Genomic DNA, 14,124 nt, shown 5'->3' on the forward strand with positions numbered 1-14,124 from the left:
AGAGGCGAGGAGTACTGCAACTGATTTAGTTCTACTTTCCCTGCTTTTGAATCTATGTTCTTTTACATCTACCATCTTTGATTGTTTTGCAGGATGGATAGACAACGACGTGAAGAGGAGTTGAAAGGTAGGTCTTCCAAAAAGGGTTCTCTGTAATCTATATTGAATCGACTAAACATGTTTTTGGAACTTATCTTACTTTATTTAGGAATGGAAGTTGTCTTCTTATTTAATGAATGTCCATGGCCATAAAATTGCTTGCTATAACCATGGGATGAAAAATGGTTGATGTTATCTCCTCTAATTGCTTGGCGGGGGTACACATCTTTTCATAAGGATGAGGTATATTCCAGAGTTAATTATTTTAGTTAGTGTAGAAACATGCCTGTCCTTGGTCTATGTGATTCTTAGTGTCTAAATTGTCCTCCCCCCCCATGGCCCGCTTGCTATATAAAAATAGCAAAATCGTTAACATAAATACAAAAATAAAAATACGGAGTGTGGAAGTACTCTGATGTTTTCCTTTTAGTATGATATGATCTAATATTGTGAACATTACTTCCTTCCCCTTTTCCTTCTCTGTTTTAAATATGCATGCCACAGTTCTTGCCTTCTCAAAGCAGCCTTACCAGAGTTTCATACGTTTAATGTAATGAAGTGTTCATACTATCAGACTTATCTTCCTTTGATAATGACCTTCTCATCAAACATTAGGGGTAGTTTGTTGTCCACATATGGGAGATGGAATTAGAATTGTAATAGAAATGATATGGTATGGTCTAATCTTGTAAACATTACCCCCTCCCCCTTTTCCTTCTCCTCTGCTTTAAATATGCATGCCACAATTCTTAACTTCTCAAAGCAGGTTATCTGAATTTTTATATGTTTGACATATCTTGCTTTGATCATGACCTTCGCATCTTGCTTTGGAACACCCCATACGGATATTTTGGGATTCAGTTCATTTAATTCAAAATGTTGTGCTTGAACGCTAATAATTCAGTTTCGATATTCATCAGGGCCATCGAAATTCCATGGCTTCTTCTCTTCGGATGTTCAGTCCTTTTCGATAAGCGTTTTCGGAGTAACTCTTACCAGCCTCATCGACATGCTTCGTGAGAACCGGAAGCCAAAAAGGGTGAGTTTTTTTGCAATCTAAATAGTACTTCTAATATCATTGATTTCGTATCTATTTAGCCCTAACCTTGATTGTTCTTGTTTTCGATTCGTATAGTTCTGAAGCAGTTGATCATGCTAAGTGATTTTAGGGAGGATTCAATGCTTTTACTGAGTGAACATTAAATAGTGTTGTAAAATAATCTTCAAGCTTACTGTGATAGTTGTAATGTACCCCATTCTAAAATTTCCAGTTTGCCTTTAGTGTTTAGGATCAGTCAGTAAGTGTTCTGGGTACTTTACTGCTTTATGAGCTGTTTTAGATGCTTTGAGGAAGCATGCAGATTCAAAAGTTCATCCCTTCCTAGGTTATCAGTTAATGTAATTATTGTGAATTTCAGTCTGACGTCTGGCCACAGTACTGCAATTATAGGAGCACATTGTAGAGAGAGCACTTAATAAGATTTCAGATAGTTATACTGAATCACTGATCATCATAGTGCCAATACTGATCAGTGACACAGTCTTATTCAATCTTTTGCTCTACATATTGAGGTATTTGACATAGTAATACTATTTGCTTGTTAAGTAGTTGAACATGAATATGAGAAACAAATGTATGTTTCCTAAAAACATGACAATGTTATAATGCTATCTGGATGTCATCATGATAGCACTTTAACGTGATCGCTGCAATTCGGTCCTTTTGTCTATGTGCTTGTGATAATACTTCTATTCCAAGTTATTTGCGTGAACTCATGATCAATGCAATTGCGTCCTTTTATTTTCAGATTGTAGGCACATTGTCTAGATTAGCAGTTCCTTCTTTGATCCTCCACTACAACATATACCACCATGTTCTCCAGATGAGAAGAAACCATTCGTTACTCCTAATTACATAAAGAAGCCAGCACAATACACCTAAACTTCTTAAGGCAAGTAATAGGGTCTTTGTCTACTTTAGTTCACTTGATACTTTTTCTATTTTTCCTTGTTCTGACAGTATTTTGAGAGCTAATCTACTCACACCCACAATTAGATATGCAGTGGCATTGTGCTGTCAATACAATCTGCCTCGTCAGGTTTGCCAGTCTTCTAGATCAACCTAAGCAAGTAAATTATCACTTTTAGTTGTGCTACTCTCTCTTTGTGTGCTTATGGAATATATTAACATTGGGATTGCTGTTACGGCTGAGAGAAGAGAAACTCCTGTAGAGGTGATTGGATGTAGCTGTCTTATACTTTTTGGTCACTGTCACTTGATTTTGGTCCTTATGGTTTTCACATGCTTTTTACTCTGAGGATTTTTGTTCCTTGTTATGGTTGTATTCTCTGGTTACCTATGTGCTAACTTATAATTCTCTTGATCATTGATATAAAAATGGTAGTATTCTCAAATCAAATGGTCATTTGAATTCTGCAAATATCCTGGTTAGGACTGTAAATGTGATTATTTAACCCTGTTCGAACAGGTATTGGATATAGGCCTCCTTACCCTTGGACAATGGGAATTCTTGGTTTCTTGCTGAGATTTATGCAATGCTGAACATGAAGATGATCCTCAAATTTTAGATTGAGGTAATTCTATATTATTTGGTTGCTTCAGTTTTCTATTTTTATTCAATGGTACTATTGGAGGTTGATTTTGTAATCACGATAATAGTATGCTACACCTAGCCCTCATTCATACGGAACTTTGACCGGGGATGACAAGTGAGTTAGCTTAGGATATTCTGACCAGCTTCCTTATGCTCAAGGCCTTTTACAAGGACAATCAGAATATGCAGTTAGTCAAGTCTCTCCACATCCATCACACTTGTATTAAATACTTACTAACGATCTATTACTTTTGCAACAAACTTTTGTATTGTCGTAGGTACAACAACTAATAATGAAAACCAAATGGTTGTCAATAAGAAGCTTTATACTATGGCTTCATTCCAGTTATATGTTTTCTTTTTTTTTCAGTGCCGGTTGCCATGGATAGACAACTGAAGAACTTTTCTTGTAGATATATTCCTTTCCAATGTGAATTTTTGACTAAAGAAGTTATGCTTTTTTAAATTACAGATTATGCAATGGAGCCTAGATAAACAACTAAAGAAATTGTCTTGAAGGTATATTTCTTTCCAATGTGAATTGATTACTAAAGAAGTCATGCCTTTTTACATGGCAGGACTATAATAGTGTGTAGTGTGTGCAGTACCTGCATGTGTATTTTATGTATGTGTGCATGTCATTTTTTTGTTTGTGTATGTGGAGCGCGTGTTTATTTTATCAATGTTATCAAATAGCAGATATGGCGGCGCCATGGCGCTATGGCATGGCGTTCAGTGGTGGAAACGCCATAGCACCATGTCGCTGCCATAACACCGCCATATCCGACATTTGACAACATTGCGTGTGTATTGTATTTAGGAATGGGGCATTATGCAAGAAACATGGAGGTTAGAGTTGTATTTTATACTTTATTAATTGTTTAAAGTGTTTTAGATGTTATATTTTAATTATTTTCTAATTTCTGAATTATATATAAATATATAAGTATTATTTTATTTATTTAATTATTGACCGCCATATCCGCCATATCCCTGTGGCGGTTTTTAGGCGAACCGCCATAATCCGCCATACGAGAGTAGTGTCTGGATTTCGCGTATATGCGTGTTTGTCGTGCATGTATTTTGTGTAACTATTGCAATGTGTGTATATGCATGTATTTTTTTCATTTTGTTATTTTTCATATAATGTGTGTAACGTGTATTTGTTTATAGTGTGTGTAACCTGTATTTGTTTATAGTGTATTATGTGTACATCGTGCTATGTGCTTTATAGTGTATTGTGTGTACATCGTACTATGTGAAGTGCATGTATTTTATGTGTATGGTATGTATAGTGTATTTATTTCATTTGTTTTGTGTATAGTGTGTATTTATATTTTGTGCAATGTATGTATTTTTATTAAATGTATTGTGTATTTTGTGTTTAATCTAAGTATTTTAATATTAGTGTGTGTATTTTTTACTGGGGATGTGTTTAGTGTGTGTTTATGTGTGTGAAGTGTGTCTATGTTTATTTTGTGTTTAATGAATGTAATTTATTTATAATGTGTGTTTGGATCGGGGATGTGTATAGTGTTTATTTATATTTGGTATAGTCTATGTATTTATGCAATGTATGTATTTTTGTGATGTGTGTTTTTCATGTTTAATGTGTGTATTTTATTATTAATGTTTGTATTTTGACCAGGGATGTGTATAGTGTGTCTAATTTATGCAATGTATGTATTTTGAGTAATTTGTATTTTTGCAATGTACGAAGTTTGGAGTATGTGGATTGTGTTTACTTTGTGTATTTTATTATTAGTGTGTCTATGTGTATTTTGTGTTTAATGTATGTAATATATTTATAATGTGTGTATTTGGATCAAGGATGTGTATAGTGTTTATTTATATTTGGTATAGTTTGTGTATATTATGCAATGTATGTATTTTTATTAAATGTATTGTGTTCAATGTATGCTATGGAGTGTGTCTGTGTGTGAATTGTGTATTTTGTGTTTAATCTATGTATTTTAATGTTAGTGTTTGTATTTTTGACTGGAGATGTGTTTAGTGTGTGTTTATGTGTGTGAAGTGTGTCTGTGTGTATTTTGTGTTTAATGTATGTAATTTATTTATAATGTGTGTTTGGATCGGGAATGTGTATAGTGTTTATTTATATTTGGTACAGTCTATGTATTTATGCAATGTATGTATTTTTGTGATGTGTGTATTTTATTATTAATGTTTGTATTTTGACCAGGGATGTGTATAGTGTGTCTAATTTATGCAATGTATGTATTTTGAGTAATTTGTATTTTTTCAATGTACGAAGTTTGGAGTATGTGGATTGTGTGTTTACTTTGTGTATTTTATTATTAGTGTGTCTATGTGTATTTTGTGTTTAGTGTATGTAATACATTTATAATGTGTGTATTTGGATCGGGGATGTGTATAGTGTTTATTTATATTTGGTATAGTTTGTGTATATTATGCAATGTATTTATTTTTATTAAATGTATTGTGTTCAATGTATGCTATGGAGTGTGTCTGTGTGAGAATTGTGTATTTTGTGTTTAATCTATGTATTTTAATATTAGTGTGTGTATTTTTGACTGGAGATGTGTGTAGTGTGTGTTTATGTGTGTGAAGTGTGTCTATGTGTATTTTGTGTTTAATGTATGTAATGTGTGTTTGGATCGACGATGTGTATAGTTTTTATTTATATTTGGTATAGTCTATGTATTTATGCAATGTATGTATTTTTGTGATGTGTGTATTTTATTATTAATGTTTGTATTTTGACCAGGGATGTGTATAGTGTGTCTATTTTATGCAATGTATGTATTTTGAGTAATTTGTATTTTTGCAATGTACGAAGTTTGGAGTATGTGGATTGTGTGTTTAATTTGTGTATTTTATTATTAGCGTGTCTATGTGTATTTTGTGTTTAATGTATGTAATATATTTATAATGTGTGTATTTGGATCAAGGATGTGTATAGTGATTATTTATATTTGGTATAGTTTATGTATATTATGCAATGTATGTATTTTTATTAAATGTATTGTGTATTTTGTGTTTAATCTATGTATTTTAATATTAGTGTGTATTTTTTTACTGGAGATGTGTTTAGTGTGTGTTTATGTGTGTGAAGTGTGTCTATGTTTATTTTGTGTTTAATGAATGTAATTTATTTATAATGTGTGTTTGGATCGGGGATGTGTATAGTGTTTATTTATATTTGGTATAGTCTATGTATTTATGCAATGTATGTATTTTTGTGATGTGTGTTTTTCGTGTTTAATGTGTGTATTTTATTATTAATGTTTGTATTTTGACCAGGGATGTGTATAGTGTGTCTAATTTATGCAATGTATGTATTTTGAGTAATTTGTATTTTTGCAATGTACGAAGTTTGGAGTATGTGGATTGTGTTTACTTTGTGTATTTTATTATTAGTGTGTCTATGTGTATTTTGTGTTTAATGTATGTAATATATTTATAATGTGTGTATTTGGATCAAGGATGTGTATAGTGTGTTTATTTATATTTGGTATAGTTTGTGTATATTATGCAATGTATGTATTTTTATTAAATGTATTGTGTTCAATGTATGCTATGGAGTGTGTCTGTGTGTGAATTGTGTATTTTGTGTTTAATCTATGTATTTTAATGTTAGTGTTTGTATTTTTGACTGGAGATGTGTTTAGTGTTGTTTATGTGTGTGAAGTGTGTCTGTGTGTATTTTGTGTTTAATGTATGTAATTTATTTATAATGTGTGTTTGGATCGGGAATGTGTATAGTGTTTATTTATATTTGGTATAGTCTATGTATTTATGCAATGTATGTATTTTTGTGATGTGTGTATTTTATTATTAATGTTTGTATTTTGACCAGGGATGTGTATAGTGTGTCTAATTTATGCAATGTATGTATTTTGAGTAATTTGTATTTTTTCAATGTACGAAGTTTGGAGTATGTGGATTGTGTGTTTACTTTGTGTATTTTATTATTAGTGTGTCTATGTGTATTTTGTGTTTAGTGTATGTAATATATTTATAATGTGTGTATTTGGATCGGGGATGTGTATAGTGTTTATTTATATTTGGCATAGTTTGTGTATATTATGCAATGTATTTATTTTTATTAAATGTATTGTGTTCAATGTATGCTATGGAGTGTGTCTGTTTGAGAATTGTGTATTTTGTGTTTAATCTATGTATTTTAATATTAGTGTGTGTATTTTTGACTGGAGATGTGTGTAGTGTGTGTTTATGTGTGTGAAGTGTGTCTATGTGTATTTTGTGTTTAATGAATGTAATTTATTTATAATGTGTGTTTGGATCGGGGATGTGTATAGTGTTTATTTATATTTGGTATAGTCTATGTATTTATGCAATGTATGTATTTTTGTGATGTGTGTTTTTCGTGTTTAATGTGTGTATTTTATTATTAATGTTTGTATTTTGACCAGGGATGTGTATAGTGTGTCTAATTTATGCAATGTATGTATTTTGAGTAATTTGTATTTTTGCAATGTACGAAGTTTGGAGTATGTGGATTGTGTTTACTTTGTGTATTTTATTATTAGTGTGTCTATGTGTATTTTGTGTTTAATGTATGTAATATATTTATAATGTGTGTATTTGGATCAAGGATGTGTATAGTGTTTATTTATATTTGGTATAGTTTGTGTATATTATGCAATGTATGTATTTTTATTAAATGTATTGTGTTCAATGTATGCTATGGAGTGTGTCTGTGTGTGAATTGTGTATTTTGTGTTTAATCTATGTATTTTAATGTTAGTGTTTGTATTTTTGACTGGAGATGTGTTTAGTGTTGTTTATGTGTGTGAAGTGTGTCTGTGTGTATTTTGTGTTTAATGTATGTAATTTATTTATAATGTGTGTTTGGATCGGGAATGTGTATAGTGTTTATTTATATTTGGTATAGTCTATGTATTTATGCAATGTATGTATTTTTGTGATGTGTGTATTTTGACCAGGGATGTGTATAGTGTGTCTATTTTATGCAATGTATGTATTTTGAGTAATTTGTATTTTTTCAATGTACGAAGTTTGGAGTATGTGGATTGTGTGTTTACTTTGTGTATTTTATTATTAGTGTGTCTATGTGTATTTTGTGTTTAGTGTATGTAATATATTTATAATGTGTGTATTTGGATCGGGGATGTGTATAATGTTTATTTATATTTGGTATAGTTTGTGTATATTATGCAATGTATTTATTTTTATTAAATGTATTGAGTTCAATGTATGCTATGGAGTGGTCTGTGTGAGAATTGTGTATTTTGTGTTTAATCTATGTATTTTAATATTAGTGTGTGTATTTTTGACTGGAGATGTGTGTAGTGTGTGTTTATGTGTGTGAAGTGTGTCTATGTGTATTTTGTGTTTAATGTATGTAATGTGTGTTTGGATCGAGGATGTGTATAGTTTTTATTTATATTTGGTATAGTCTATGTATTTATGCAATGTATGTATTTTTGTGATGTGTGTATTTTGACCAGGGATGTGTATAGTGTGTCTATTTTATGCAATGTATGTATTTTGAGTAATTTGTATTTTTGCAATGTACGAAGTTTGGAGTATGTGGATTGTGTGTTTAATTTGTGTATTTTATTATTAGTGTGTCTATGTGTATTTTGTGTTTAATGTATGTAATATATTTATAATGTGTGTATTTAGATCAAGGATGTGTATAGTGATTATTTATATTTGGTATAGTTTATGTATATTATGCAATGTATGTATTTTTATTAAATGTATTGTGTATTTTGTGTTTAATCTATGTATTTTAATATTAGTGTGTGTATTTTTTTACTGGAGATGTGTTTAGTGTGTGTTTATGTGTGTGAAGTGTGTCTATGTGTATTTTGTGTTTAATGTATGTAATATATTTATAATGTGTGTATTTGGATCAAGGATGTGTATAGTGATTATTTATATTTGGTATAGTTTATGTATATTATGCAATGTATGTATTTTTATTAAATGTATTGTGTATTTTGTGTTTAATCTATGTATTTTAATATTAGTGTGTGTATTTTTTTAATGGAGATGTGTTTAGTGTGTGTTTATGTGTGTGAAGTGTGTCTATGTTTATTTTGTGTTTAATGAATGTAATTTATTTATAATGTGTGTTTGGATCGGGGATGTGTATAGTGTTTATTTATATTTGGTATAGTCTATGTATTTATGCAATGTATGTATTTTTGTGATGTGTGTTTTTCGTGTTTAATGTGTGTATTTTATTATTAATGTTTGTATTTTGACCAGGGATGTGTATAGTGTGTCTAATTTATGCAATGTATGTATTTTGAGTAATTTGTATTTTTGCAATGTACGAAGTTTGGAGTATGTGGATTGTGTTTACTTTGTGTATTTTATTATTAGTGTGTCTATGTGTATTTTGTGTTTAATGTATGTAATATATTTATAATGTGTGTATTTGGATCAAGGATGTGTATAGTGTGTTTATTTATATTTGGTATAGTTTGTGTATATTATGCAATGTATGTATTTTTATTAAATGTATTGTGTTCAATGTATGCTATGGAGTGTGTCTGTGTGTGAATTGTGTATTTTGTGTTTAATCTATGTATTTTAATGTTAGTGTTTGTATTTTTGACTGGAGATGTGTTTAGTGTTGTTTATGTGTGTGAAGTGTGTCTGTGTGTATTTTGTGTTTAATGTATGTAATTTATTTATAATGTGTGTTTGGATCGGGAATGTGTATAGTGTTTATTTATATTTGGTATAGTCTATGTATTTATGCAATGTATATATTTTTGTGATGTGTGTATTTTATTATTAATGTTTGTATTTTGACCAGGGATGTGTATAGTGTGTCTAATTTATGCAATGTATGTATTTTGAGTAATTTGTATTTTTTCAATGTACGAAGTTTGGAGTATGTGGATTGTGTGTTTACTTTGTGTATTTTATTATTAGTGTGTCTATGTGTATTTTGTGTTTAGTGTATGTAATATATTTATAATGTGTGTATTTGGATCGGGGATGTGTATAGTGTTTATTTATATTTGGCATAGTTTGTGTATATTATGCAATGTATTTATTTTTATTAAATGTATTGTGTTCAATGTATGCTATGGAGTGTGTCTGTGTGAGAATTGTGTATTTTGTGTTTAATCTATGTATTTTAATATTAGTGTGTGTATTTTTGACTGGAGATGTGTGTAGTGTGTGTTTATGTGTGTGAAGTGTGTCTATGTGTATTTTGTGTTTAATGAATGTAATTTATTTATAATGTGTGTTTGGATCGGGGATGTGTATAGTGTTTATTTATATTTGGTATAGTCTATGTATTTATGCAATGTATGTATTTTTGTGATGTGTGTTTTTCGTGTTTAATGTGTGTATTTTATTATTAATGTTTGTATTTTGACCAGGGATGTGTATAGTGTGTCTAATTTATGCAATGTATGTATTTTGAGTAATTTGTATTTTTGCAATGTACGAAGTTTGGAGTATGTGGATTGTGTTTACTTTGTGTATTTTATTATTAGTGTGTCTATGTGTATTTTGTGTTTAGTGTATGTAATATATTTATAATGTGTGTATTTGGATCGGGGATGTGTATAATGTTTATTTATATTTGGTATAGTTTGTGTATATTATGCAATGTATTTATTTTTATTAAATGTATTGAGTTCAATGTATGCTATGGAGTGGTCTGTGTGAGAATTGTGTATTTTGTGTTTAATCTATGTATTTTAATATTAGTGTGTGTATTTTTGACTGGAGATGTGTGTAGTGTGTGTTTATGTGTGTGAAGTGTGTCTATGTGTATTTTGTGTTTAATGTATGTAATGTGTGTTTGGATCGAGGATGTGTATAGTTTTTATTTATATTTGGTATAGTCTATGTATTTATGCAATGTATGTATTTTTGTGATGTGTGTATTTTGACCAGGGATGTGTATAGTGTGTCTATTTTATGCAATGTATGTATTTTGAGTAATTTGTATTTTTGCAATGTACGAAGTTTGGAGTATGTGGATTGTGTGTTTAATTTGTGTATTTTATTATTAGTGTGTCTATGTGTATTTTGTGTTTAATGTATGTAATATATTTATAATGTGTGTATTTAGATCAAGGATGTGTATAGTGATTATTTATATTTGGTATAGTTTATGTATATTATGCAATGTATGTATTTTTATTAAATGTATTGTGTATTTTGTGTTTAATCTATGTATTTTAATATTAGTGTGTGTATTTTTTTACTGGAGATGTGTTTAGTGTGTGTTTATGTGTGTGAAGTGTGTCTATGTGTATTTTGTGTTTAATGTATGTAATATATTTATAATGTGTGTATTTGGATCAAGGATGTGTATAGTGATTATTTATATTTGGTATAGTTTATGTATATTATGCAATGTATGTATTTTTATTAAATGTATTGTGTATTTTGTGTTTAATCTATGTATTTTAATATTAGTGTGTGTATTTTTTTAATGGAGATGTGTTTAGTGTGTGTTTATGTGTGTGAAGTGTGTCTATGTTTATTTTGTGTTTAATGAATGTAATTTATTTATAATGTGTGTTTGGATCGGGGATGTGTATAGTGTTTATTTATATTTGGTATAGTCTATGTATTTATGCAATGTATGTATTTTTGTGATGTGTGTTTTTCGTGTTTAATGTGTGTATTTTATTATTAATGTTTGTATTTTGACCAGGGATGTGTATAGTGTGTCTAATTTATGCAATGTATGTATTTTGAGTAATTTGTATTTTTGCAATGTACGAAGTTTGGAGTATGTGGATTGTGTTTACTTTGTGTATTTTATTATTAGTGTGTCTATGTGTATTTTGTGTTTAATGTATGTAATATATTTATAATGTGTGTATTTGGATCAAGGATGTGTATAGTGTGTTTATTTATATTTGGTATAGTTTGTGTATATTATGCAATGTATGTATTTTTATTAAATGTATTGTGTTCAATGTATGCTATGGAGTGTGTCTGTGTGTGAATTGTGTATTTTGTGTTTAATCTATGTATTTTAATGTTAGTGTTTGTATTTTTGACTGGAGATGTGTTTAGTGTTGTTTATGTGTGTGAAGTGTGTCTGTGTGTATTTTGTGTTTAATGTATGTAATTTATTTATAATGTGTGTTTGGATCGGGAATGTGTATAGTGTTTATTTATATTTGGTATAGTCTATGTATTTATGCAATGTATATATTTTTGTGATGTGTGTATTTTATTATTAATGTTTGTATTTTGACCAGGGATGTGTATAGTGTGTCTAATTTATGCAATGTATGTATTTTGAGTAATTTGTATTTTTTCAATGTACGAAGTTTGGAGTATGTGGATTGTGTGTTTACTTTGTGTATTTTATTATTAGTGTGTCTATGTGTATTTTGTGTTTAGTGTATGTAATATATTTATAATGTGTGTATTTGGATCGGGGATGTGTATAGTGTTTATTTATATTTGGCATAGTTTGTGTATATTATGCAATGTATTTATTTTTATTAAATGTATTGTGTTCAATGTATGCTATGGAGTGTGTCTGTGTGAGAATTGTGTATTTTGTGTTTAATCTATGTATTTTAATATTAGTGTGTGTATTTTTGACTGGAGATGTGTGTAGTGTGTGTTTATGTGTGTGAAGTGTGTCTATGTGTATTTTGTGTTTAATGAATGTAATTTATTTATAATGTGTGTTTGGATCGGGGATGTGTATAGTGTTTATTTATATTTGGTATAGTCTATGTATTTATGCAATGTATGTATTTTTGTGATGTGTGTTTTTCGTGTTTAATGTGTGTATTTTATTATTAATGTTTGTATTTTGACCAGGGATGTGTATAGTGTGTCTAATTTATGCAATGTATGTATTTTGAGTAATTTGTATTTTTGCAATGTACGAAGTTTGGAGTATGTGGATTGTGTTTACTTTGTGTATTTTATTATTAGTGTGTCTATGTGTATTTTGTGTTTAGTGTATGTAATATATTTATAATGTGTGTATTTGGATCGGGGATGTGTATAATGTTTATTTATATTTGGTATAGTTTGTGTATATTATGCAATGTATTTATTTTTATTAAATGTATTGAGTTCAATGTATGCTATGGAGTGGTCTGTGTGAGAATTGTGTATTTTGTGTTTAATCTATGTATTTTAATATTAGTGTGTGTATTTTTGACTGGAGATGTGTGTAGTGTGTGTTTATGTGTGTGAAGTGTGTCTATGTGTATTTTGTGTTTAATGAATGTAATTTATTTATAATGTGTGTTTGGATCGGGGATGTGTATAGTGTTTATTTATATTTGGTATAGTCTATGTATTTATGCAATGTATGTATTTTTGTGATGTGTGTTTTTCGTGTTTAATGTGTGTATTTTATTATTAATGTTTGTATTTTGACCAGGGATGTGTATAGTGTGTCTAATTTATGCAATGTATGTATTTTGAGTAATTTGTATTTTTGCAATGTACGAAGTTTGGAGTATGTGGATTGTGTGTTTACTTTGTGTATTTTATTATTAGTGTGTCTATGTGTATTTTGTGTTTAATGTATGTAATATATTTATAATGTGTGTATTTGGATCAAGGATGTGTATAGTGTTTATTTATATTTGGTATAGTTTGTGTATATTATGCAATGTATTTATTTTTATTAAATGTATTGTGTTCAATGTATGCTATGGAGTGTGTCTGTGTGAGAATTGTGTATTTTGTGTTTAATCTATGTATTTTAATATTAGTGTGTGTATTTTTGACTGGAGATGTGTAGTGTGTGTTTATGTGTGTGAAGTGTGTCTATGTGTATTTTGTGTTAATGTATGTAATTTATTTATAATGTGTTTTGGATCGGGGATGTGTATAGTGTTTATTTATATTTGGTATAGTCTATGTATTTATGCAATGTATGTATTTTTGTGATGTGTGTTTTTTCGTGTTTATTTATTTTATTATTAATGTTTGTATTTTGACCAGGGATGTGTATAGTGTGTCTATTTTATGCAATGTATGTATTTTGAGTAATTTGTATTTTTGCAATGTACGAAGTTTGGAGTATGTGGATTGTGTGTTAATTTGTGTATTTTATTATTAGTGTGTCTATGTGTATTTTGTGTTTAATGTATGTAATATATTTATAATGTGTGTATTTGGATCAAGGATGTGTATAGTGTGTTTATTATATTTGGTATAGTTTATGTATATTATGCAATGTATGTATTTTTTATTAAATGTATTGTGTATTTTGTGTTTAATCTATGTATTTTAATATTAGTGTGTGTATTTTTTACTGGAGATGTGTTTAGTGTGTGTTTTATGTGTGTGAAGTGTGTCTATGTGTATTTTGTGTTTAATGTATGTATGTGTGTTTGGATCGGGGATGTGTATAGTTTTTATTTATATTTGGTATATTCTATGTATTTATGCAATGTATGTATTT

General features: G+C 29.1%; 1 long non-coding RNA gene across 3 annotated transcripts; it reads left to right on the plus strand.

The window, feature by feature from the left end:
* The first annotated feature begins 1,016 nt into the window (after positions 1–1,016).
* On the plus strand, positions 1,017–3,376 carry LOC121790603. 3 transcript variants are annotated; one of them, XR_006048335.1, is made up of 4 exons: positions 1,017–1,138; positions 1,908–2,198; positions 2,589–2,694; positions 3,187–3,376. It is a non-coding gene; the product is annotated as an uncharacterized LOC121790603 (long non-coding RNA). The 3 variants fall into 3 exon arrangements; XR_006048334.1 differs by lacking the exon at positions 3,187–3,376 and adding an exon at positions 2,780–2,983; XR_006048333.1 differs by lacking the exon at positions 3,187–3,376 and having other exon boundaries at positions 2,589–2,983.
* The last annotated feature ends 10,748 nt before the right edge of the window (positions 3,377–14,124 follow it).

This window comes from Salvia splendens, unplaced genomic scaffold (genome assembly GCF_004379255.2).
Source record: "Salvia splendens isolate huo1 unplaced genomic scaffold, SspV2 ctg563, whole genome shotgun sequence".
Taxonomy (NCBI): Eukaryota; Viridiplantae; Streptophyta; class Magnoliopsida; order Lamiales; family Lamiaceae; genus Salvia; species Salvia splendens.